Raw genomic sequence first — 23,197 nt, 5'->3', positions numbered from 1 at the left:
TTTCTATGTAATTTATCTAGTAAAACTAGATGGCTCGAGCCCCCACGTGCTTCTGCACAAAAAAAAAAAAAAAAATCACCCAAGCACCTGCATTGCATGCATACTTTTGGGGTTCCGTAAAAGTGGTTGGACTTATTAACTAAATTGGCTACGTTAGGTCTGAGGAGTTCCAACCACATCCGCTGCACTATCCCCAGTAATTTTAAATTAATGTCAAGTTTATAAAAAAAGATTTTAGCAGGCAGGAATAATTTTTAGTGAATACAACGCAGTTTTAACTAACTGGAGTTTATTTTGACTTGTTCAGGACACATTTGACTGAGATACTGTTAGACCTAAGTGTTCTTGATTTGACCTCAGATAGGTACCGAGTTAGTTCAACAGTGCCACTCAAATATTAATCACAATCATTCAGCAATTATTCACTTTATGTTTCTTTTTAAATAGCTGAAACCCCGAGACGAAAAAATTCTGAGCGGAGAATACTTCTTGAAAAATAGTAATAAACCAAACACAATGCAAAGTCCAACTGCAAGCTGAAATCACTATGTCCCACAGCGGTTGTTTAGAGTTAAAGTTCGACACGACTTCGCGGTACGAACATATTCTAAGTTCAACTCGTGCGCGAAATTTTCACAAGTCTCACAAACGCACCACAGAGAATTCTTCAAATTCCAGCAGCACCCAACTGCTGAAAACCACAAGTTCCACGCGTCTTCGCGCTCCGAAAATATTCTAAGTCCAAATCGTGCACGGACTTTTACCTGCACAGGTGCTACTCCTTTCAACTCAACTGAATGAGTGCCCCCTACCATAGAAAATGGCCACCCTTAAAAGCCCTCAGTTTGAAGACTCTGAAGTCAAATCAAGTTTGTTTGCACTTAAAATTTACTTTTACACTTAATATTCAGACGGAAATTTTCCGCTGAATTCAGATTCATCATCAGAATTTATGTACGGGATATCAGTGTCTTATTATTGGTTCAAATGGCTCTGAGCACTATGGGACTCAACTGCTGTGGTTATCAGTCCCCTAGAACTTAGAACTACTTAAACCTAACTAACCTAAGGACATCACACACATCCATGCCCGAGGCAGGATTCGAACCTGCGACCGTAGCAGTCGCACGGTTCCGGACTGCGCGCCTAGAACCGAGACCACCGCGGCCGGCTGTCTTATTATTAAAATTGTGTGTTCTTCATATAGAACTTTCATTATTCAAAATATTTTCAATACATAAGTAAGTGATATTATTATTATATTACCTATTTCCTTACGTCTGCTTTTCTGTACTGCCGCTATCTTTATAGTTCCTATTTTTTTATCAAAATTCTGCATTTTTAACCACGAAAACAGCATTCTGGTTCCTCATTTGAATTTTTAAAGCATGTAAAAAAAGTTACATAGCTATCTTAATACTACTCATTCAGACCTTTCATTTGACACCTCGTTCATGTAATTTTGTCAAAGCGTCTCCAAGATGTCCAATTTACAATCTTACTTAGTTATTAAAATATTCAATTTATTATAATTCAAAAACTACCAGAGCGACTGGAGGCGCGTTTATAAGAGCACAACCGGCTAATTTTCTGCTTTAAAATGAGCCTACGAGGTCCTTTGTGCCACATTGCGATCAGATTTTATTTATTTCTACATCATGCGTTCACTTTAGCTCGGTGCTAAAAGCGGCCCGGGGAAAGCCCGCCATGAGCGAGCCTGTCGGCCGTTGAGCTTCGCCGTCACGTGGCTGGACGCCAAACTGCCCGTACTCATTTTAAAGTACCGCCCTCTGTCGGTCAGTGCCGAAACTAGGACGATTCTGCCGCTATCAAGACAGCTGACACACACCCATCTTAAGTTAGATTAGATTAGTACTTGCTCCATAGATCATGAATACGACACTTCGTAATCATGTGGAACGTGTCAGGTTAATAAAAGATGTCTATACAAGATATCACATTACACAAAATATTACATGACAGTATTCTTAATTTTTTATGGGGGTTGGGGAAATTACCCACTTACTATATCCAAAAATCCGTCTAATGAGTAGAAGGAGTTGCCATTAAGAAATTATTTTAATTTCCTTTTCAATTAGATGTAAACACGCCAGATTCTCGACTTCCACTTAGCTGCGAATTATACTACAGAAACTGCGGTCTTCACATCTGCCCCCAAAGCCTGTCACGTTACAACGTACTGTAAGTTTTTTTTAATTGCTGAAGTTACTCGTGATTGTAGCACAAAGAACAGCTTGTGACAGCAATTTGGACAGCCCTGTTTGCCTAGCGTGCGCTCGGCCATGACAAGAGGGCGCAGCGTAGCATACAGCAAATATCCAGTGTTACCCGTGCGAATTTTAAAGCAGTTAAACCATACACAAAGTGTAACGTATCATTAATGTTTTGTATAGGAGGCAGTTCATATCAACAGCTAAATCGTTGCACATGTAACGCTCATAAAGGTGGAAAATAAATCAAGGCAATGTTCGACGTTACAGTACAGACGACTTCCATCAATCGTAACATTAATTTATCGAAACGTAATATTTCTTACACATACATCATTTTATAACAATTCCTGTAGCACACTTCTTACGATAATTTTTGAATACTATACATTTTAGTAACAGTGAGTTGCTTGTTTATTTTGCATAATCTCCACAATAAAGCGAAGTGTCACTTGAACGACGAAAACAAAGAGTTTGCTTACGCCAGACACACCTGACGAAAGCCAAATTAATGCTTTCAGGCAAGTTCCAGTAATGAGTAGTTTTATTTAGACAGCATTGCTGCGGAGTAAGAAATGGCCCTGCCCATTGCTCTGCTTACTGTGGAGCACGCTTGGCATACTTAAATCAATTAATAAAATGTGCAGAAGCAAACTGATAATCCACAAATGACTGAAATTTAAGAACGCTATTCTCCTTATAACCTCAGATGACATGAAACTATCAGAAATTATGTTGTCTGACAATTTCCTTTAAATATTTTTCACATTGGAAAAAATTCTTCGTCGAGAGTCACATTGGTTGTTCTGGGAGGAATCTGTGTTATATGAACAGTCTGAAAGACTGAGGTATCGTCATATCCTGGCCAAGAGTCCAATAAAGGCAATGAATTAATTTGTGCAACGGGTTATAAACCGTTTCGAACGAAATTTAAAAATTATTCGTTCTTATTGTTACAGATTTTTATAGGTCGGTTATAAAATTTTTGTTACTAAGCAGTCCTTGTTTTATTCTTGATCGAATATGCCTTGAGGTCTTTGAAGAGAGATATAAAGCTACAAAATTTTGAAAAACATTCAAAGTTATCACTGTCATTGTTGTATATAAATTTGTCATAGCATGAATGTGTTACACAACAGACTGCATTTTTTGCCTCCAAATGATAAAGTGCGGTTTTCTCGCAGTTCTTTCACGAAACCTGACTGGTCGGCGTTGGACACGGCAGGTGTGTTGGGGCTACCAGCAAGCTTCGTCTTCACGTCATCTCTACACTTTTGATTGAAGTAAACTTCGTTGTTTTGCGACTTCCTGTACTGTGTGGTTTCTTTAATCTTCTTCGCCAGGACGAAGAAGGCTTGAAATCACGAATGTTTATCTCCTAGACCTCCATCGGTAACGGCGTATTGCTTTTCGCGAGCACCCCTACATGGTTCATATTTCAAGAAAAGTGCTCTAAAGAACTATCGTTCATGTTATTTATAAAAGTTTTGGGGCTTATGTTGGTTATTACTGGTGAGGTAACAGGACTTGGCGGGGATGATGCGCAGTAAATCCACCACACTGTTTTTCTTTCAGTTTTCGACTTTCGTTTTGGTGTACATATATTAGTTCGCTAAAATCTTTCTGCCATTCATCTACATCTACATAGATACTCGCAAATCACATTTAAGTGCCTGGCAGAGGGTTCATCGAACCACCATCACAGTTCTCTATTCTTCCAATCTTGTATAACGTGCGGAAAGAATGAACGCCTATATCTTTCCGTATGAGCTCTGATTTCCCTTATTTTATCGTGGTGATCGTTATACCCTATGTAGGTCGCTGTCAACAAAATATTTTTGCATTCGGAGGAGAAAGTTGGCGATTGGAATTTCGTGAGAAGGTTCCGTCGCAGCGAAAAACGCCTTTCTTTTAATGATTTCCAGCTCAAATCCTGTATCATTTCTGTGACACTCTCTCCCATATTTCGCGATAATACAAAACGTGCTGCCTTTCTTTGAACTTTTTCCATGTACTCCGTCAGTCCTATCTGGTAAGGATCCCACACCGCACAGCAGTATTCTAAAAGAGGACGGACAAGTGTAGTGTAGGCAGTCTCCTTAGTACGTCTGTTAGATTTTCTAAATGTCCTGCCAATAAAACGCAGCCTTTGGTTAGCCTTCCCCAAAACATTTTCTATGTGTTCTTTCCAATTTAAGTTGTTCGTAATTGTAATACCTAGGTATTTAGTTGAATTTACGGCTTTTACATTAGACAGATTTATCGTGTAACCGAAGTTTAACGAGTTCCTTTTAGCACTCATGTGGATGACCTCACACTTTAAGTTATTTAGGGTTAACTGCCACTTTTCGCACCATTCAGATATTTTTTCTAAATCGTTTTGCAGTTTGTTTTGATCTTCTGATGACTTTATTAGTCGATAAACGACAGCGTCATCTACAAACAACCGAAGAAGGCTGCTCAGATTGTCTCCCAAATCGTTTATATAGATAAGGAACAGCAAAGGGCCTATAACGCTACCTTGGGGAACGCCTGAAATCACTTCTGTTTTACTCGATGACTTTCAGTCAAATACTGTGAACTGTGACCTCTCTGACAGGAAATCGCAAATCCAGTCACATAACTGAGACGATATTCCATAAGCAGGCAATTTCACTATGAGCCGCTTGTGTGGTACAGTGTCAAAAGCCTTCCGGAAATCCAGGAATACGGAAACGATCTGAAATCCCTTGTCAATAGCACTCAGCACTTCATGTGAATAAAGAGCTAGTTGTGTTTCACAGGAACGATGTTTTCTAATTCCATGTTGACTGTGTGTCAATAGGCCGTTTCCTTCGAGGTAATTCATAATGTTCGAACACAATGTAAGTTCTAAAATCTTGCTGCATATCGACGTTAAAGATATGGGCCTGTAATTCAGTGGATTACTCCACCTACCTTTCTTGATATTGAGCTTTCCAGTCTTTGGGTACGGATCTATCGTCGAGCGAACGGTTGTATGTGATTGTTAAGTATGGAGCTAATGCATCAGCATACTCCGAAAGGAACCTAATTGGTATACAGTCTGGACCAGAAGACTTGCTTTTATTAAGTGATTTGAGTTGCTTCACTACTCCGAGGATACTGACTTCTAAGTTACTCATGTTGGCAGCTGTTCTCGATTCGAATTCTGGAATATTTACTTCGTCTTCGTTTGAGAAGGCATTTCGGAAGGCTGTGTTTAGTAAGTCTGCTTTGGCAGCACTGTCTTCGATAGTATCTCCATTGTTATCGCGCAGAGAAGGCATTGATTGTTTCTTGCCGCTAACATACTTCACATAAGACCAGAATCTCTTTGGATTTTCTGCCAGGTTTCGTGACAAAGTTTCGTTGTGGAAACTGTTATAGGCATCTCGCATTGAACTGCAGTTCATCGTCAGCGGGTTTGCACACAAGTTTACATTAAAAGTTAGACATAAATAGAGACAAACACGGCACCACTTCGCTTAATGAACCGTGGCACAGAATTGGAGCAGCATGTAAAGGTGTAGTCTGAGTTCGACATGATGGCGAGACGGGTTGAATCCATTGTTTCTGCCAGCGGTGGCGGTTCTATATGCTAAACTTTGCACCCTGTACGCCTCAAATCATATAAAAATTTAATTGTGTATTCTTCGCAAGATACTGTATGCAAACAATAATGAAGAATCCGTTATTTGTGATATTTCCTTGTGTTACCCTTCTGATGAACAACAGGCTAGATATCTAGCTGTCATGGACGCTCGAAATAAGTGGATCCACATTTGTTCTTCATAGATGTGCGTGATGTCTTCTGATGAAAATAAAACTACGGAGATAAACGTTGACGTCCAGTCGACAATGGAATCACTAGAGACGGTGCAAAGATTCACGTTGAAGAGGGATGGTGTGCGGAGCACTGACTGCGCCGTACAAAGAATTCACCCCAGCGTCCGTCTTCAGGGGAGGCTGAAGAAGAGCTTAGTGTGGGTCCCCGAATGGAGATCAGAATCCCGTTCTTCCCGAGTCCACGGCTTCACCACTGCGCAGCCTCACACGGTAGGTGCTAAGTCACAACAGTACAACGATTCCACACGTGAACCTGCGTCATGTGTTACAGTACAAATAGACCAGTCAACGAAGGAAAATTGGAGGGTAAAAACGGTGTGGTCGCAAAGTTTTGCACCGTGCTAGGAGGAAGTGTTCTGAACAGTATACGAAAAATCGTGATCGGAGGGGTGTGATCGTTGGCATCGGGGTGGGCTTATAGGTCACTTTCTTATGTCTTTCGCGAACAACTGGAAAGCCGCGGCTCCTAGCAAAAATGTTTCCCTGTACAAAATTAAACTAAATTAAATTTACTGCAAAAAAAGGTCCTATTAATTTTTTTCTAGGGTTAATAGTTTCCAATGGAAGTGAAACACGGACGATAAATAGTTTGGACAAGAAAGAGAATAGAAGCTTTCGAAATGTGGTGCTACAGAAGAATGCTGAACATTAGATGGGTAGATCACATAACTAATGAGGAGGTATTGAATAGAATTGGGGAGAAGAGGGGTTTGTGGCACAACTTGACAAGAAGAAGGGATCGGTGGGTAGGACATGTTCTGAGGCATCAAGGGATCACCAATTTAGTATTGGAGGGCAGCGTGGAGGGTAAAAATCGTAGAGGGAGACCAAGAGATGAATGCACTAAGCAGATTCAGAAGGATGTAGGTTGCAGTAGGTACTGGGAGATGAAGAAGCTTGCACAGGATAGAGTAGCATGGAGAGCTGCGACAAACTAGTCTCAGGACTGAAGACCACAACAACAACAATAGTGTCCGCGTTCAGGGGATGGAAATGTCACAGATTATTAAGAATATTGTTATAATGGTATAAAATTGATGTTCATTTTCGAAAGAAGTGTATTAAAATCAGATTTTAAATGCGTGTACCTCGTCTAAGTGCAGTGGAGCCGTATTGGAGATAAGTTGTGTTCTGGCAACACCGACTCAAAGGCCTCGGCGCTTGTTGGTGACGTCACGTCAGCTAGGCACGGCCAACGCCAGGTCTGTTGCAGGCTGAAACGGCTGGGCGTGCTTATCACTATAAATCTCTTATTTTTGGACAAAATGTTTGATATTGTTTTGGATTCTGCAGTTTTATTTTCAAATGAAAGATTTTCTTACTATCGTAAAGCTACAAATGAAGATCATAGTTCTGTATTACTGAATAGTGTCGAAACAAACGTAGATCAACATGAGAAGACGCTTTGCCCCATTGCAAACTTCGGAAATTTTACGTTCAAGTTACTGTATGTACTTGATCCATTTTGTTGTCGAAACTTACCCCAACCCCCTTACAATTAACTAGTTTCTTTTATTTATTTATTTATTTTCGTTTGACATCTTCACTGGAAATGTGGAATAATTTACATGTGTAAATGTCCAACTGTTGCCAGTCATTGGATTACAGTCGTTTTCAACGAAAGGAATTCTAAACAGGAAACAAAATAGCTTCATACATCGAAAATACTGCTGAGCTTAAACTTTTTCAAACATACACATTAGAAAAGATAAATATCCCCCTCTTGCAACTGAAAGGAGAAAATTTATAAGAAAAAAAATTTTATTTGATAAAACAAGTATCTCTCTTTTGCCTCTTCTTCTGTCCCCCACCCCCCTCCCCCAACGTGTACAGTCGCAAGATATTTCATTAACATTCAGTGCTCCTCACCCCATAGTCAACCAAGATACCCAAAGAAGAGCACCAATGTGTTCACAGTTTCTTGTAAAAACAACCCAGTAGAAACGTAACTTCCTCAGATTTACAAATAAGGTAAAGAAGCACGAATTCTGTTGCTGCTGGACCACGAAGTTGTTTTTGTATGTCAATCTTTAAAATAGGTGGAAATTTAAGTTCAGGAGAACACTATTTGTTAAGAAGTGTAATGAATTGCACAATTAATTGATTGCAGGAATCTCTCAGAACAATGTGTGTCGGTCAACTACCGCCAATAGTTTCACATTTTCCTGTGTCAGAGAGGTAGACACCACCATTATGAGTATGCCTGCAACAGACCTGGCGTTCGCCGTGCCTAGCTGACGTGACGTCACGAACAAGCGCCGAGGCCTTCCTTTGAGTCGGTGTTGGTTCTGGGGGTGTTATCAGGGTGGGCGGGGCGGGATGTGTGCGGTAGAAGTGCAAGGGTGGGTGGGTCGCCGGACCGCGTTCATGCCATTCTGTCCTTCAAACGTCGGCAAACCGAAGGTCGAACCACTGATACCCCCACTCTACACACCCCACTACGTCACAAGAAGCGGCTATAGGGTGTTTCATAAAGTTATACGGAGCTTCCACATCACGCCTTACCAATCACTGGCGATGTAAGGTGCAGACATGCCCGGGGTATGTTCATTTCCCACACTGTGCTTTAACACTGCATGAAAAGCACATAGGATAATGTTAACGTAAGTAACGCATATGGACAGAATCTACGTAACTCTTTGCGCTCTGTTCTACACTGGTAGAGGTGAGTTGATTCTTGGTCATCCTCTGCTGCTCGATCGTCAGTTTACAGGGCATACCTCGCCAGCATTTCCTCTCCAGTTCTTTTTAATTTTAGCCTTAAAAATTCTCTGTAGTTTTCTGAACGAGAAAAATTTTGCTTCGAGGATATTGTACCGAAGAAAGTCCCAAAATTTGAGGCAATTAAAAGTGCCTGCACACGTGATGACGCCTCCATGTGACTCTGACAGTTCTCTTAAACAACATGATTTTGTTCTTACTTGTTTCTTTTATGACTTTTCAGTCTGTTTTAGTAAAACAAGATCGTTAGAGAAGTAATCACAAAGTAGGACTCAAAACCCAAATGGGAGTTACAACAACTCTAAATGGAAAAGAACACCAAAAATTGTTCTCGTAGGACTATATCCTTTGAAAATGCGTATGCTGGATGCTCTTCTGTGTTTGAGCGATTATGTAGTGAACGTTTGTTATGGAACTGATGGGAGTGCCTGTTGGACTAAATATGCAAAGAACTTTAACTACCACTGACCGCAGGGCACCCTTCGAAGCAGGGAAGTCAGTGTTTGCAAGCCATCAAAGAAGCAAGAATAAGAAGAAGTAGTCGGCAATAAAAAACGTAGGGAGAAAAACACCAGGAACAAGATGAATATGGACCTCGGGTGTGTTAGTCTTAGGTGGAGAAACAAGCTATAACTTGATTTCCCTGAAGTTCACTTTTTTGATGTTCTGGTGCACTTCGGTTAAGAACTATTAAAGAGAGAGAGCTGAAATTTTGTTCAGTGTCCTGAAACATCTGTAACCAAACCACATACTGTTCTTATGACAAATTTGAAAATTAAGGATTCTTTTAAAGCAAAACTATGACATAATTACTAAATTTTTTATGATCATTATTAAAATTTTTAACCATAAGTTATGACAGCCAGATCTTATTAAAAGTCTACTCTAAACGCAACAGTATAAAGAACTCCCAGGAAAAAAAAATGCGTTTCTACTTTGTTCCGTAGTTGTACCTGTGCTGTACACGAATAATTACATCGCTGAATTTCACTTGCAACGCAGAATACAGGGCTGAAAAAAGTGTGTGATCAAAAACTTTGGTTCATACATCAAATTGCCCCTAAATGATCTGTTAAGAGATGGTACGCATTACATGGGCTTAAAACTCTTTATTGTCTGAGCTACATTATTATTTAGAAAAGTGAAAAAAATTTTCAAGATTTTCCCTTTGTGTTCACCAACTGGTCCCCGTAAACCCATCCCCACCCGGATTCTCATACCTCACTAGTAAGGATCTTTAGTATATTTTTCAGGACATTCCCTCCAAGCACTGTGCAAATATTTGCCCCTACGCGATTTTTCCCTCCTACTCGGCCTTATTCGGTCTTGGTTGACTGGACTAACGAAGTTCATTCACCGGGAAGGCGACACGAAAAACACGGGGGTGCGCAGACGCAAGAGGGCACCAACCTTTGCCGCTGCTACAGTGGGCGCGCGCTGCTTTGCCTCCTACCGACTGAGGGGCGCCGTGCAGAGGTCCTCCGCCTTTAGCCGTGGAGGTAGTGGTGGGGGGCAAGACGGCCCTGGCCCTGGGGCAACGCCAAATCTCTGCGCATATCGCCTTCAGCTGGAAGACGTGGCCATCTGTTCGCGCTATCTGTGCGATAACGCGCCGCTTATCTACTTACGCTTCGGTACGTCAGAGACTCAAATGGACTATGACATACGATGACGATGCGAAACAAATGATGCACGAGTACTTTGCCATGGTGCTTCACTCGTGTATGGATCTTTAATATGAAGCGATGGCAACTTATAGGGCCCCTTCGATGCTACACTGCATCTACATCTACATCTACATTCATACTCCGCAAGCCACCAAACGGTGTGTGGCGGAGGGCACTTTGCGTGCCACTGTCATTACCTCCCTTTCCTGTTACAGTCACATATGGTTCGCGGGAAGAACGACTGCCGGAAAGCCTCCGTGCGCGCTCTAATCTCTCTGATTTTACATTCGTGATATCCACGGGAGGTATAAGTAGGAGGAAGCAATATATTCGACACCTCATCCAGAAACGCACCCTCTCGAAAGCTGCACAGCAAGCTACACCGTGATGCAGAGCACCTCTCTTGCAGAGTCTGCCACTTGAGTTTGTTAAACATCTCCGTAACGCTATCACGGTTACCAAATAACCCTGTGACGAAACGCGCCGCTCTTCTTTGGATCTTCTCTATCTCGTCAACCCGACCTGATACGGATCCCACACTGATGAGCAATACTCAAGTATAGGTCGAACGAGTGTTTTGTAAGCCACCTCCTTTGTTGATGGACTACATTTTCTAAGGACTCTCCCAATGAATCTCAACCTGTCACCCGCCTTACCAACAATTACTTTTATATGATCATTCCACATCAAATCGTTCCGTACGCTTACTCCCAGATATTTTACAGAAGTAACTGCTACAAGTGTTTGTTCTGCTATCATATAATCATACAATAAAGGATCCTTCTTTCTATGTATTCGCAGTACCTTACATTTGTCTATGTTAAGGGTCAGTTGCCACTCCATGCACCAAGTGCCTATCCGCTGCAGATCTTCCAGCATTTCACTGCAATTTTCTAATGCTGCAACTTCTCTGTATACTACAGCATCATCCGCGAAAAGCCGCATGGAACTTCGACACTATCTACTAGGTCATATATATTGAAAAGCAATGGTCCCATAACAGTCCCCTGTGGCACGCCAGATGTTACTTTAACGTCTGTAGACGTCTCTCCATTGAGAACAACATGCTGTCTTCTGTTAGCTAAAAACTCTTCAATCCAGCCACACAGCTGGTCTGATAATCCGTAGGCTTTTACTTTGTTTATCAGGCGACAGTGCGGAACTGTGTCGAACGCCTTCCGAAAGTCAAGAAAAATAGCATCTACCTAGGAGCCTGTATCTAATATTTTCTGGGTCTCGTGAACATATAAAGCGAGTTGGGTCTTACACGATCGCTGTTTCCGGAATCCATGCTGATTCCTACAGAGTAGATTCTGGGTTTCCAGAAATGACATGATACGCGAGCAAAAAACATGTTCTAAAATTCTACAACAGATCGATGTCAGAGATATAGGCCTACAGTTTTGCGCATCTGCTCGACGACCCTTCTTGAAAACTGGAACTACCTGTGCTCTTTTCCAATCATTTCTTGTAAACATGTCAGAAACTATGCTCACATCGCCCTCTCATCTACAGCTTCATCGTTCTGCGATTCTCATCTCGTCAATCTCATTCGTACACGCTCTCCATATCCTCGCACCCAGCGACCATCCAAAGACCTTCTCCTAGTCCACCACGAAATGCGCCCAGTTCTTTATCCGCCCTTTCAGATGCAACAGAGTACTCCTTTCTCTTCGTTCAATCCGCTGTGACTCACACTTAATCCCTGACAGAAAACGAACAATATTCCCACTTCACATATCGATTTGGAAAACTACAAAAACCACGCTTGTTAGCTATCTCTGTTTCCTAGTTGCCATAAAAAAATCACCAGCTACTGTCAAATGTTACTCACTCCGTCTTCAGGCCACGAGTGGCCTACCGGGCCCATCCGACCGCCGTGTCATCCTCCGTGGAGGATGCGGATAGGAGGGGCGTGGGGTCAACACACCGCTCTCCCGGCTGTTATGATGGTATTCTTGACCTGTTCGGTAGAGTAGCTCCTCAATTGGCATCACGAGGCTGAGTGTACCCCGAGAAATGGCAGCAGCGCATTGCGGCCTGGATGGTTACCCATCCAAGTGCCGACCACGCCCGACAGCGCTTAACTTCGGTGATCTCACGGGAACCGGTGTAACCACTGCGGCAAGGCCGTTGCCCTACTGTCAAATGCTACACACTTTTAAAACTATCAGTGGCTGAGTAACATAAAATGTCTTTGCTGTGTCGTTCAGAGATGCGACACACGGCCTTACGTAAAAGGGTTGCCGAGCCCCTGCAACTCGGACACACTGAGTTAAGACTGTACGAATTTAAGAACCTTCAACATCGCGTTTACTCAGAGCCCATAATTTCAGAGTCGCCCATTCTACTAATAATAGTTTACATAGGAATTTAATTCACTCCTTGCAGAGTAGGAGCGATAAACTTTCCCATTCAGGAGTATGTAAAATTAAATGCGGGGATTGTCCAAAATTTTACATCGGGCAAACGGGACGAGCTCTGGGTCTCAGGTATAAAGAGCATATTCCTAGTAAAAGCGGTGACGGTACTAAGGGCTCTACTTATACGGAACACCTTGTGCAAACGGCTCATGCGCCGAGCCCTCCAGTTAATATCGAGTTACTTCATGCCGAGGTTAAGGACTTAAAACTGGATGTTTTGGAAGAAATGCAGATGTTTAAGCATCTGCAACATGTTGAAGACAATATCCTCAGTGACCAACTCCTACTAAGAAATAGAAAATTTTTTGAAGGTTTCACCCCTTTACTTTGTTCTTCATACTTGTAAATCTGATGATATGGGGATTATCACATGCGCGCGCTGATTGGCGAGCGCGGTTGGTCAAGCAGTTCATCTTCTTTCGTTTTATCCTCATTTTCCTTTTACGATGAAGGTCATTTTAGTCCGTTGAACACATTACGTTTTATTCCTATATCTTTATTACCACGACGTCTTTAGATTGCGTCCCATCAGCCCCCCCCCCCCCTCCCCCAGACTAACTACTGGCTTTAGGTATAGTTTTTAAGAGTTCCTCCTGTTGTCATAGGTAGCTTCATATATAAGTTTCTTTACTAGCATAAGCAAACGTGTGCGGTTATTTTTAGGTTTCATCTCCTATTTAGCTGCCGGCCGGAGTGGCCGTGCGGTTCTAGGAGCTACAGTCTGGAGCCGAGCGACCGCTCCGGCCGCAGGTTCGAATCTTGCCTCGGGCATGGATGTGTGTGATGTTCTTAGGTTAGTTAGGTTTAATTAGTTCTAAGTTCTAGCCGACTGATGACCTCAGAAGTTAAGTCGCATAGTGCTCAGAGCCATTTGAACCATTTGAACCTATTTAGCTCGTCTTGTTCTATCCATTTCAGTTTTTGATATACGTTGATCCACGGTTAGGAATATATGGGATATTTAGCTCTGACCCATGTATAAACTTTCTCGTATTCGTATGCGCATGCGCATTCAAGTAACTTCCCTTGTCTTGCGCATGTGCATAGATAGCGTGTCAGGCTTCTAAGTGAGCGAACGTTTGTAGCTGCAGTTTATGGCGGGTCATGGCCCATCGAATATAGGCCGGTGTGAGGTGGAGCGTGCACCATTAAGTTAAGTAGTGGTTTTGACTTTGTACATATGTACTGTTCGTGTTTTCCTTTTGTTTTTCGTTTATAAGTGTATAGCTATGGTGTTCTATTAATCATTGAGAAAGGTCTTCTTAGGCACTTATGGGTTTTATTGTTGTTCTGAAGAAGGTGTAGTTATCTACGCCGAAGCCTGGGTTAACACTTACCACTAGGTGCTTTTTTCGCAATCCAGGCGGGTTTTTAGTTTCTTAATATAAGACTGTACGCCTGTTGGTAAAATATCGGAACTTTTCCAAAAAGTCGATAAAGATAGGCGATAATTACTTTCCCGATTTACCCATATGGAAATGGCAATATCGAATGGCGATATTTTTAGTTCATATTACGTTGTTTTTCCAATTTTCGGTAAATACTTCAAATTGTAGTAGGACATAATTTTACTTTCACTGTGTGAAGGACTCTCACTACATTTTGGGCTTTCATCACGTCCAGTCTTTCTATTTGACTGTGTGAAGCAAGTATAGCTGGCACAAAGGAGGAATCTGATTGCACTGTGGTGTGGCTCTGCGAATAGAATGACAAGGTATCCGGCGTGAAGAAATAGCTCACCAGTTGCGTTAAGAAACACTTTTTAACGCAACTAGCGTGCTACTTCTTCACGTCTGTATTCTTCAGGAACAGCTTGCTGAAACTGACGAACAAAGACCTAAATGGCAGGATTGGTCTTTGCGGTGGGCAGAGAAGTGTGAGGGGAAACGGTGACGTAATCGGCGCTCGGCGCTACCAACAGAAACTGCAACGTTTAAATTCACCACGCAATTTTGACACTGCAACTGCTAGGTCTCTGGCGTTGGCAGAACCGAGAAAACAGTGAGGTCGACATGAAGTGTTCCGGACAAATCCGATATGTGACGAAACCGAACGATGGACCCATCGGACACCTTTTGTTGTGCCACTTACATGCAGTTACCATTGTTAGCAAAGTGGTTATCGCCAAGCGTGAACGTGCATCGTTTTCCTTTCAATTCTTGCTCTGAGGGGTATAAGCAGGCTGCTAGCTTGTTGACGTACAGAATATATATACACTCCTGGAAATGGAAAAAAGAACACATTGACACAGGTGTGTCAGACCCACCATACTTGCTCCGGACACTGCGAGAGGGCTGTACAAGCAATGATCACACGCACGGCACAGCGGACACACCAGGAACCGCGGTGTTGGCAGTCGAATGGCGCTAGCTGCGCAGCATTTGTGCACCGCCGCCGTCAGTGTCAGCCAGTTTGCCGTGGCATACGGAGCTCCATCGCAGTCTTTAACACTGGTAGCATGCCGCGACAGCGTGGATGTGAACCGTATGTGCAGTTGACGGACTTTGAGCGAGGGCGTATAGTGGGCATGCGGGAGGCCGGGTGGACGTACCGCCGAATTGCTCAACACGTCGGGCGTGAGGTCTCCACAGTACATCGATGTTATCGCCAGTGGTCGGCGGAAGGTGCACGTGCCCGTCGACCTGGGACCGGACCGCAGCGACGCACGGATGCACGCCAAGACCGTAGGATCCTACGCAGTGCCGTAGGGGACCGCACCGCCACTTCCCAGCAAATTAGGGACACTGTTGCTCCTGGGGTATCGGCGAGGACCATTCGCTACCGTCTCCATGAAGCTGGGCTACGGTCCCGCACACCGTTAGGCCGTCTTCCGCTCACGCCCCAACATCGTGCAGCCCGCCTCCAGTGGTGTCGCGACAGGCGTGAATGGAGGGACGAATGGAGACGTGTCGTCTTCAGCGATGAGAGTCGCTTCTGCCTTGGTGCCAATGATAGTCGTATGCGTGTTTGGCGCCGTGCAGGTGAGCGCCACAATCAGGACTGCATACGACCGAGGCACACAGGGCCAACACCCGGCATCATGGTGTGGGGAGCGATCTCCTACACTGGCCGTACACCACTGGTGATCGTCGAGGGGACACTGAATAGTGCACGGTACATCCAAACCGTCATCGAACCCATCGTTCTACCATTCCTAGACCGGCAAGGGAACTTGCTGTTCCAACAGGACAATGCACGTCCGCATGTATCCCGTGGCACCCAACGTGCTCTAGAAGGTGTACGTCAACTACCCTGGCCAGCAAGATCTCCGGATCTGTCCCCCATTGAGCATGGTTGGGACTGGATGAAGCGTCGTCTCACGCGGTCTGCACGTCCAGCACGAACGCTGGTCCAACCGAGGCGCCAGGTGGAAATGGCATGGCAAGCCGTTCCACAGGACTACATCCAGCATCTCTACGATCGTCTCCATGGGAGAATAGCAGCCTGCATTGCTGCGAAAGGTGGATATACACTGTACTAGTGCCGACATTGTGCATGCTCTGTTGCCTGTGTCTATGTGCCTGTGGTTCTGTCAGTGTGATCATGTGATGTATCTGACCCCAGGAATGTGTCAATGAAGTTTCCCCTTCCTGGGACAATGAATTCACGGTGTTCTTATTTCAATTTCCAGGAGTGTACTACTGGCCATTAAAATTGCTACACCAAGAAGAAATGCAGATGATAAACGGGTATTCGTTGGACAAATATATTATACTAGAACTGACATGTGATTACATTTTCACGCAATTTGGGTGCCTAGATCCTGAGAAATCAGTACCCAGAACAACCACCTCTGGCCGTAATAACGGCCTTGATACGCCTGGGCATTGAGTCAGAGTTTGGATGGCGTGTACAGGTACAGCTGCCCATGCAGCTTCAACACGATACCTCAGTTCATCAAGAGTAGTGACTGGCGTATTGTGACGAGCCAGTTGCTCGGCCACCATTGACCGGACGTTTTCAGTTGGTGAGAGATCTGGAGCATGTGCTGGCCAGGGCAGCAGTCGAACATTTTCTGTATCCAGAAAGGCCCGTACAGGATCTGCAACATGCGGTCGTGCATTATCCTGCTGAAATGTAGGGTTTCGCAGGGATCGAATGGAGGGTAGAGCCACGTGTCGTAACACATCTGAAATGTAACGTCCGCTGTTCAAAGTGCCGTCAGTGCGAACAAGAGCTGACCGAGACGTGTAACCAATGAGATCCCATACCATCACGCCGGGTGATACGCCAGTATGGCGATGACGAATACACGCTTCCGATGTGCGTTTACCGCGATGTCGCCAAACACGGATGCGACCATCACGATGCTGTAAACAGAACCTGGATTCGTCCGAAAAAAATGACGTTTTGCCATTCGGTACCCCAGGTTCGTCGTTGAGTACACCATCGCAGACGCTCCTGTCTGTGATGCAGCGTCAACGGTAACCGCAGCCATGTTCTCCGAGCTGATAGTCCATGCTGCTGCAATCGTCGTCGAACTGTTCGTGCAAATGGTTGTCTTGCGAACGTCCCCATCTGTTGACTCACGGATCGAGACGTGGCTGCACGATCCGTTACAAATGGTTCAAATGGCTCTGAGCACTATGGGACTTACTGCAGAGGTGATCAGTCCCCTGGAACTTGGAACTACTTAAACCTAACTAACCTAATGACATCACACACATCCATGCCCGAGGCAGATTTCGAACCTGCGACCGTAGCGGTTGCGCAGTTCCAGACTGTAGCGCCTAGAACCGCTCGGCCACCCCGGCCGGCGATCCGTTACAGTCATGCGGATAAGATGCCTGTCATCTCGACTGCTACTAATACGAGGCCGTTGGGATCCAGCACGTCGTTCAGCATTACCCTCCTGAACCCACCGATTCCATATTCTGCTAACAGTCATTGGATCTCGACTAACGCGAGCAGCAGTGTCGCGATACGATAAACCGCAATCGCGATAGGCTACGATCCGATCTTTCTCAAAGTCGGAAACGTAATGTTACGCATTTCTTCTCCTTATACGAGGCATCATAACAACGTTTCACCAGGCCACGCCGGTCAACTGCTGTTTGTGTATGAGAAATCGGTTGAAAGCTTTCCTCATGTCAGCACGTTGTTAGGTGTCGCCACCGGCACCAACCTTGTGTGAATGCTCTGAAAAGCTAATCAGTTGCATATCACAGCGTCTTCTTCCTGCCGGTTAAATTTCACGTCTGTAGCACGTCATCTTCGTGGTGTAGCGATTTTAATGGCCAGTAGTGTAGTTCCCAACTGAATTTCCATCCGTCTAACGCAGATACAGGCGGTATCAGTCAGTATCAGCGACAGTGCCAGCAAAAGTACCTCGAGGCACCACCAGGACCGTCCCGAGAAGAACAAGGCCAGTAGTGACCTGCAGTTATCGGCCACTGGATTCATGACTACACTAGTGTCAGAGGCAGACCAGTGCACTTGAACACTGAAGAACTGCTACGCGCCCGCTTCATAGTAAAATTAAGTAGTGTAATATTTATTTTAATAAATTACTGTAAACTGTTGCTAATCTGTGTTGCCACGCCGGCCATGGTGGCCGAGCGGTTCTAGGCGCTACAGTCTGGAACCGCGCGACCGCTACGGTCGCAGGTTCGAATCCTGCCTCGGGCATGGATGTGTGTGATGTCCTTAGGTTAGGTTTAAGTAGTTCTAAGTTCTAGGGGACTGATGACCTCAGAAGTTAAGTCCCGTACTGCTCAGAGCCATTTGAACCATTTTGTGTTGCCACATAGTTTTGTTCAGCTGTTGCCTAGCCCTGATTGGCCCTCTGACGAGGCTGTGTAGTTTCTACGTGCAAGGCAGCCACCTCGTTACGGTGACTACTTTTGGTGGCGATGGGTTGTCTTCCTGTCACCTGTTTATGTTGCAGGTAATCACGACACGCCGCTCACACGTCCCGCGATGGCAGATCGCTCCTCTTAACTGCCTTAGAGGCTGCAGTCGGCCAGTCGGAACCGATACGTGGCTGGTCTCTGCATTTACCAATTGAACCTGGGTACTGCAAAAGTCTGACAGGTAACAAAGTAAGTTGTGAATCTAACCTAAAATGATCTCTCCTGCAGAACTCAATTCCATAGATGACGTTTTATTGCAAAAGCTGCTAAACTTTTTTTACAAAAAAAATACTAGTTTTTCAAATACTTCAGGTTTGTTTCCATCAGGGACAGCGTGCTCCCCGACCGTATTAATGAGATCCAAGATAGGAGGACAGGCAGCATAGGTCGTAAATTTCTGATCTGTTTATTGTAGACAGATTTCAGCTATTGTGCAATTATCTTCAGCGCAGCTATATCGAAGTCATGATGACTCAACGCAAATAAACTTAGACGTGATAACACACTGACATTGCAGATAACAAACAGATTTACGGCGAGTTGTCATGACTTGGATACAGTTACACTAAAGATAGCTACACAGTAGTTGGAATCAAACTAGAATAAACAGATTAAAAATTGCTGCCCTTCCTCCTATCATGAGCTTTGAATGTAACTGCGTGAGTAGGATTGAAAAGTAATGTGTTCATTAATGTTAAAACTAATCATGTATAGCTATTATGTAAAGTGACTCGTTCCACACCATTATTATTAAAAAAATCGTTACAATAATCTATGGAACATGTAACTGACTGAGTAACTAATGACAAAAGAAACATGGTGACCATCTTCTAAACGGAACTTTCTAGTGGTATTTTTCTGCATCAGATACATCAATGACATCATAACTGGTTTAGAAATCTGAGCAGGCCATTGTGAACTGATCAGTTCAAAAAGAAAGAATAATGGGAAACGGTAAAGTTCTACGAAACTAAATTACAAAATGACACCAGTTTTTGCACACAACTTCAGGCATTTCAAAATATCACTACTTCAGGGACTTTAATATATTCATATTGTGCACTAATAATTGCTACATTGTTACCATAGTTGTATAAGTATATTGTAATCAATGTAAGAATGATTTCCTCTGTATATGATGGGTAGATCACATAACTAATGAGGAAGTGTTGAATAGGATTAGGGAGAAGTTTGTGGCACAACTTGATTAGAAGAAGGGGCCGGTTGGTAGGACATGTTCTGAGGCATCAAGGGATCACCAATTTAGTATTGGAGGGCAGCGTGGAGGGTAAAAATTGTAGAGAGAGACCAAGAGATGAGTACACTAAGCAGATTCAGAAGGATGTAGGTTGCAGTAGGTACTGGGAGATGAAGAAGCTTGCACAGGATAGAGTAGCATGGAGAGCTGCATCAAACCAGTCTCAGGACTGAAGACCACAACAACAACAACATGACGAACGAGTAGATAATTACATACTATTACGTAGCTGACTTATCTTCAGACCCAACAACGACAGCGCGCATACGTTTGTATTGTGTTCTAATAATTAGTTCGAAATATAATGTACTATTACGAACTCGATAGTATCCTTCAGAATGATCTATCAGAACGCAGACATGTCCACAATGTGAGCGCATCTCCTGGCCTCTACAGGTGGACATCGATGAGTTCGTGGAACGTTTTAAAGCGCATGTAGTTGTGTTAGCGATCATGTGCTGCTCTTATTTAGTTTCCTAATATTTTACTGTCCCAAGTGAAATGGTCCTCTTGGATGTGGAATAAGTAAAAATATCTTGAGCACATTTTGTTTTAGAAGCTATTAAATTGATCATTAAGCACATAAATGTTCGATAAACTGAGGTGCATATAATTCTTGGGCTACTGTCGCGAAGCCCCATCAAATAGAAAAATCATTTTACAACACTTGTTTACAACGATCATGTTACTACATTGAATTTGCACGGAAATCTGGATGCACTGAGACTCACATTACTTGATATTACAAGTAACATACACACATCAGTTGGATCTACCAGCAAATTCAATGGAATAGAAGAACTTGGTCACCAATGAATCGTTTAGGCTCCTCTCAAACTGCGGCTTCTGGTAAGTTTTTAAAAATGTCTGCTACTGAGCAATGGACACTTTTCTGGACCAAAGTAAGTGGTTTTAAATGTTTGTGAAGATTGTTCTCATTTCTAGTATTGATTCCTAGAACTGAGCTGTTAGTTTGAAAGAGAGATATATTTTCAATGACAAATTTCGTTGAGAAATAAATAAATTGCGAAGCAGTACTTCGTATCCGTAGTTCCCTAAACAGGCATCTGCAGGACTCACTTGAAGCCACACCACAAGTAGTTCATCTTACAAGTTTTTGGTCCCAGAAAGCTGTTGCTTGGCCTGATATGTTACCACAATCTCGTAAGACATTGAGGAATGAAAGTAAGCGTAGTATGCCAGGTTTCTTACGTTTATATTACCACAAGTAGTTCATCCTACAAGTTTTTGGTCCCAGAAAGCTGTTGCTTGGCCTGATATGTTACCACAATCTCGTAAGACATTGAGGAATGAAAGTAAGCGTAGTATGCCAGGTTTCTTACGTTTATATTACCACAAGTAGTTCATCCTACAAGTTTTTGGTCCCAGAAAGCTGTTGCTTGGCCTGATATGTTACCACAATCTCGTAAGACATTGAGGAATGAAAGTAAGCGTAGTATGCCAGGTTTCGTACGTTTATATTACCACAAGTAGTTCATCCTACAAGTTTTTGGTCCCAGAAAGCTGTTGCTTGGCCTGATATGTTACCACAATCTCGTAAGACATTGAGGAATGAAAGTAAGCGTAGTATGTCAGGTTTCTTACGTTTATATTACCACAAGTTGTTCATCCTACAAGTTTTTGGTCCCAGAAAGCTGTTGCTTGGCCTGATATGTTACCACAATCTCGTAAGACATTGAGGAATGAAAGTAAGCGTAGTATGCCAGGTTTCGTACGTTTATATTACCACAAGTAGTTCATCCTACAAGTTTTTGGTCCCAGAAAGCTGTTGCTTGGTCTGATATGTTACCACAATCTCGTAAGACATTGAGGAATGAAAGTAAGCGTAGTATGCCAGGTTTCTCACGTTTATATTACCACAAGTAGTTCATCCTACAAGTTTTTGGTCCCAGAAAGCTGTTGCTTGGCCTGATATGTTACCAAAATCTCGTAAGACATTGAGGAATGAAAGTAAGCGTAGTATGCCAGGTTTCGTACGTTTATATTACCACAAGTAGTTCATCCTACAAGTTTTTGGTCCCAGAAAGCTGTTGCTTGGCCTGATATGTTACCACAATCTCGTAAGACATTGAGGAATGAAAGTAAGCGTAGTATGCCAGGTTTCGTACGTTTATATTACCACAAGTAGTTCATCCTACAAGTTTTTGGTCCCAGAAAGCTGTTGCTTGGCCTGATATGTTACCACAATCTCGTAAGACATTGAGGAATGAAAGTAAGCGTAGTATGCCAGGTTTCTTACGTTTATATTACCTATGTCTGACGTCATTTGCATTGCAAACAGAGACTTGCTTATGAGAGTCAGCAGTTGTGTGGCGTGCTCCTCGAAGAATTTATTATCAAGCTTTAATCCCAACAATTTAACCGGGTCAATTTCTTCTGACTGTTTCTCGCCATATTTTAGGTATATACTGGTGAAAAACCTCTCCCAAGTTTCAAAACGTGCATATAATGGCTAGGAACCATTTATTAATGTCTATGAAAATCTCATTAATGCAACTTTGTAAGTCTATTCTTGATTTCCTATTTTTTGGAGTGTTTGTATCATCTGCAAAAACAACAAACTTGGCATCTGATAATGTTGCAGATGAATCGTATCTACATAAAATATTTTAAAAAATTATGTGTTTCTTATTGTGAGCTAGAAGCACCAGGCTTTGTTTTACATAGCGCCAAATTATTACATCTATCAGAACGCCACGTAGCTAAAGCAGTTCGAAGATATTGTTCTGAATTTCATAGACACGAGTTGGTTGCACGCGAACAGTTATAGTAAAGCATAATTTCGGTTTTGACGTCGGACATTAATAATTCCTGGATGACATAGTCGTTAGGCTTGTCCTCTTTCTTGAAATCACACTACACCTCACGTTTCATGCAAGTTCACATCATTAAACACATTGCATTCACTATGGCAAATTCAAACGCTGATGATGCATCACGACGATGTTCAAAATACAACCAGACAAAAATTATAAACGAGTAAATACATACAGTGAAAAACAACGCTTGTGACTTCAGTTCATGTGGCAAGTAAGCAAATTTACTTTACTGTCACACTTCACCTCAATTTAATTAATATAATCTTATTTACCTGCAATTTGCTGAAGGCTTTTCAAAATGAACTTTGCCGAATTTCTGTCAATTTAGATAATTATGTAGAAGCATGAGTGTCTTAGCT

At 43.0% G+C, this 23,197-nt stretch overlaps 1 protein-coding gene across 1 annotated transcript in view; it reads right to left on the bottom strand.

The window, feature by feature from the left end:
* The window catches only part of LOC126202994 (UDP-glycosyltransferase UGT5-like), a 141,806-nt gene extending 131,468 nt beyond the window's left edge, over nucleotides 1-10,338 (bottom strand). The window contains exon 1 of the mRNA XM_049937191.1: nucleotides 10,209-10,338. The gene's annotated coding sequence lies outside the window, so the exon portion shown is untranslated. The remainder of the gene's footprint in view (nucleotides 1-10,208) is intronic.
* Nucleotides 10,339-23,197: the final 12,859 nt, after the last annotated feature.

This window comes from Schistocerca nitens, chromosome 9 (genome assembly GCF_023898315.1).
Source record: "Schistocerca nitens isolate TAMUIC-IGC-003100 chromosome 9, iqSchNite1.1, whole genome shotgun sequence".
Classification (NCBI taxonomy): Eukaryota; Metazoa; Arthropoda; class Insecta; order Orthoptera; family Acrididae; genus Schistocerca; species Schistocerca nitens.
Note: the sequence above shows the minus strand (reverse complement) of the source record. Positions and strands in the feature narration are given on the sequence as shown.